General features: G+C 37.8%; 1 protein-coding gene across 1 annotated transcript in view; it reads left to right on the top strand.

The window, feature by feature from the left end:
- Window positions 1–4,846, top strand: part of LOC146465725 (solute carrier organic anion transporter family member 4A1-like) — a 291,465-nt gene that overhangs the window by 220,792 nt on the left and 65,827 nt on the right. The window lies entirely within an intron of this gene.

Below are 4,846 nucleotides of genomic sequence, written 5' to 3'. Positions count from 1 at the left end.
TCACAACAGGAGGGAGTGATAAACTTAGGCCTGGGCGCCAATGTAGATATCGGCGTTGAAAAAATTCAAGGTGTCCGGCCATCGTGACGTCACACAAACGCCAGCCCGGGAATTTCAAAGAGACACATTTTTTTGGAAGCCGTTTGTTTACCTAAAGCCCAATATTTCAAGTAGTCCATAACAACACTATGAAAGAACTCAAGCTATGCTACATGCTATTCAATGTAAAGTATTCTGAATGCCATGCTGTCCAAAAAACTTGAAATTAAAGGAGAAAAATACCCAAATGCTGCGATCGATCGATCAGATGTCAACATCAAATTGTGTCAGGTTGCGACCTTTCATGAAGTGTATCTCACGAACCCAAAAATGTATAGCGTAGAGACAAAAACATAAGCTTAACTGGTATGACATCTTCCTAATTTCAGAAAAATTAAATCATGTAACAATTTTATAAAAATGATCAGTGGCTTTAAACACCGTTCTTTGGAGGTTAATTGCGTGACAGCCGCTAAAACTAGCGAGAAAAACATCAACTAATGCGAAAAAAAAGCTCCCGTCGTAAACCGGTTAGGACCATTAAGTCGAATACTACTGGCCTAATTCATATCTTAAGTAGATAATTGTATGATTGTAGTTTAAACCACATAAAAATGCCAAAAAATGGTATATCAATAATCGGCGAGCAAAATGAACTGACGCGGAATTTCACGCGAGCTTCCCTCTAAAAAAAACATACAAACAATTAACAATTTATGGAAACTATCGACTTTACAGAAGGAAGTAAAAACTATTCGAAGATTCGGAGCCGACATTCAGGATCAATATTGTAGCCTGGTACATGTAAGTGATCTGACCAATTTATTTTGTAATGTTAGCTTACATGTAAACAGAACTAGCCGCAGTATGTGTCCTCGTTCAAGTCAACATGATCGGATTGAAACGCGAATTCTTTGAAAGACCAAAAACATTTCTTACAAAGGGCTTTTCGAACTAACATTGAGAAAGAGATGAAGTTCATATTTTCCAGGAACCGTTGGCATACGGGCACGATTTGATAGAAATATTGCGATAAAATAGCGAGGAAAGTCCGAAATGGTTGTTTCCTCGGGCGTCCGCATAATTCATCCACTTATTATTGATCTTTTTGTAGCAGCCAGGTAGCAGCTTACTGATTTGTTTGACTACAATAAGCTCATTGAAGACAGATATGGATACACTAAGAAATGTTCCAGCACTGTCCTAAACTTGGATTTAATTCTTTCTACATGCTTTTGTCAAAAAATGCATCTCCTCATCAACACACTATGTGCATCGTTCATAAGTGAATTAATGATGTTCATTTGGTATTCCCCAGGCAATTCTGCAATGTTATCTTTATTTATTTACCGAGTAGGTCTGTCACTCAATACTGAGCATTTCAGACTGCTCTAAAAAAAATAATAAATAAATAAAATAGAAATAAACACAGCAACGAAATCAATAGAAAGAAACATAGACTGGTCAATCAACTGAAGAGACTACCTGTGCCAAATAGTAATGATGTCAAGGCTGGTATTCTGATAAACCAATTCATCACTGGTGGTTGGAACTAAACAACCATCAAACATTTCTCGTGTACACTGGTTATAAAGCTCCTTACAAATCTTCACATTGTCCTTGTACCTGGCCATGCTTTGAACACATTCAGAATTTTTACACTTTCTGTATGAACATTGTTAATGCACTTACAAATAATTAAAATCCCAACTGGTTAACTGTAAAGAAAACAAGCACTGAGAAGGAAATGGAAAAAACTCATCAAACTAAACAAGATAAAGAAAAATCATATACTGAAAGGTCAGAAAGTGTTGTTAAGGACAGAAAAGTTCTGCCAGCAAAAGGCACTTGTCTATAGGATACAGTCAAAGGTATTTCATTATGTTCATAGTTGTTTATGTTTATTATTATAAGTGCTTTTGATATGTACTGTAACATGCAAATTTTACTGAACAGACTAAATTTTTCACAACAGATATTGAGAGGGAGGGGCCTGGGTGAACAACAACAAGTGCTATGAGTAATGAAGGAATATGGTCTTCATAACACAAATCTTTTAATTTTTATAAATAATAGCACTCTACAATTCAGCCTACAGCATTTTACTGGAAATTGTGTTCTTGTTTGATACTAGGCCCCTTCCCTCAAGAGGTGGGGGGGGGGGGGGGTAGGATCTGCTCTTGACAGGTATTAATAATGTAAAACAGACACAGTGAGCTTTTGTCCATTTTTATTTCTAAAATAACCATTTAATTATAAATATCATGACCCACCCCCTCTGTCTGGCTAAATATTGCATGGCCCACTCCCTTTTTGATGTAGCTACCTTGCACCTGCACCAGTCCCAACTTTTAAAAATGCCCAAGCAGCAAGACGTTCGTGACATTATTCACATAACATAATTTGAGCATTCCTTGTGACCATAGTTGATATACTGGATGACGATACAGAGGCTGGTAAAAAAATGTGTCAAGAAGCAGTGCCTGCCAGTAGACTCTCCTCTGCTGTACACATGCCACAAAGATGATGTTAGTGCCTCAGAAAAGTTTCATGTACTCCCTGTGAGTGCAAAAGGAGACTTGGTTATCATTGCTTTTCTCTTCACTTGAATCAATACTACTAGGAAAGAAAATAGAAACAAGATTACAACTGTATTTACTGTTGTTTTGAAAGTTACTTTTACTTGCTAGACAGTGGTTGGCAGTAAGTGTTCAGTGGTCAAGAATTTAGTTTTTAAGGGGTAACTATTAATAAAACAGCTTAAATTATGTGAAGTAACTTACGTCTGAACTCCTGGAAAATGAAAAAGTATTCTTAACTAACTCAACAGTACTACAACAAAAAAGAGCATGAACCAAAACACTGGTTACTTGAAGCGTAAAAGCGAACAATTAGAGGACACAGTTTCTTCAAAGAGATAAAAGTGTCTTTTAACTGGGGTCTTTACTTGGGTACGTAAATGTAGAAGTAAAGGAAATCTTTTAGCACCGCACTGATTAATTCAAACTTAACTACAAACTGACTCGACGAATTCCACTGATCATTTTAATCGTTTATTCTTCGACATTATTAACACACTGGATATTTTGCTAGAATTATAAGCTACTCTGGAGTCGAGTGTCAAGTTGACTGATACTATCTATGTCGAAAAAAACCCAATTTCTCCGGGCGAACAAACAAATCGTTCTGGCACAATTTTTCACACAGGGGGACAAGCCGAAACGCTTCGAAAAGCCTTTCCGTAGGATTTTGAAATAACAATAAATATTCACTCACCTCTCCAGCAACAGAACAAGATTTTAAGTCTCCTTAACCAAATGACAAGCCATTTTCAAGCTTATATAAACAAGAAAAATAAGCTTTAAGTAGTGACACAGTCAGCGACCCGGCCGCCATTTTCGAGAATTCTTCGCATTTACACGCTCGCTTTTCCGTGACGTCACGATGGCCCGAGACCTCGAATCAGCCGCGCTCACGAGTTTATCACTCCCTCCCAATCTCGTACCCAGAGTCCTCAGGCTTTTTGGTCAGCGGGGCGGCGCCAGGAGAGACTCTGGGATAATGGAAAAATTTAATTTTTTCGATTGGTCGTCTGCATAACAATGGAAGACCGACAGGAAGTCCGTTGGTCATTTGCGGAAGTTAACCAAACCGGAAACCCCCCAACCAACTTCTTGTCTTGGAGGGAGATTTGAAATGTCAAACTCGCTGTTTTGTAATTTTTATGTGTGTGTCACGGTTATTTTATGTTATTTTTTCATACCAAAAATAAGAAGGACTCCAATTCAAAGACGGGTTTTGAATTATGTCAGTGAAACAATTTCTAGCCGACTAAGCATTAGCCGTTTTATCGTAGGAAGTTTGCCCGACTACTGTCAGTCATACGACGGTAAAATGACACGGCCAAATGCGAGCAGTTTAAACTGATTACTGTCGCTGTTGCAAAAAATTATTTTCGGAAAATATCATTATATCAGTCAGTTTGGGAGAAAAAGCGGTAGGAGAACGAATTGGTGAAGCCGTTCGCAAGTATGGAAACATTAAACGTATCAGAGAGGACATTGGTGTCGTCAAAGTACTAAATATTGCGAACATGTTATTTACTAGTGAAGGTTATCATGGAAAAATAGAGAAGTTCTTCAACATCTATAAACCTTGTCGTGGATAAAAATTTGGAGATGACTGATCTGGTGTGGAGTGGAGTCCATCTCAGGTTGCCGTTTCGATTAATTCCCTTTCGGTTTTGCCGCCACAAGGGAAACGCTGAAGACATCTCTACGATGATCAAACACCGCACACGAGAGCAAAGGTTTCACTTTTGTCAGTCACGGCCCATGGCCAGCTTGCCAAAGAAAAATAATTCAGAAAAAATTGCCCCTTTGAGGCGGAGGTAATGGTGTGTTGAACATTTTTCTTAAATTTTGAGATTTTGTTTTGAGAATTTTGGCAGATTTTGTTCTAACTGTTCCATATTCCATGCAAAATAAGAACAATTAGTTATTTGTCCTAAAAAGTGTTAAGGGCCGTGGTGTTAAGTTACCTTCAGATGAAAGTTTAATCTCAAATGTAATAGTACATACAGATTTAAAGATTACTTTTACAGTATAGGGGCAGTTGAGAATAAAGACTTGTTGTTTGTTACTTACTACCATCTTCTCTGCAAGAAAGTCAACACACTGTGACAGTGAAGAGCCACCCAACTTAACAAGTCAAAAAACAGGTGTAGATAATACTGAAGCCTGAAGCTGGACTTCGACTGGGAAATGCAGAAGTACCTTAAAATCTTTGCATTTATTTATTTCCCACA

This window comes from Pavona decussata, unplaced genomic scaffold (assembly GCF_977016875.1).
Source record: "Pavona decussata unplaced genomic scaffold, jaPavDecu1.1 SCAFFOLD_155, whole genome shotgun sequence".
Classification (NCBI taxonomy): domain Eukaryota; kingdom Metazoa; phylum Cnidaria; class Anthozoa; order Scleractinia; family Agariciidae; genus Pavona; species Pavona decussata.
Note: the sequence above shows the minus strand (reverse complement) of the source record. Positions and strands in the feature narration are given on the sequence as shown.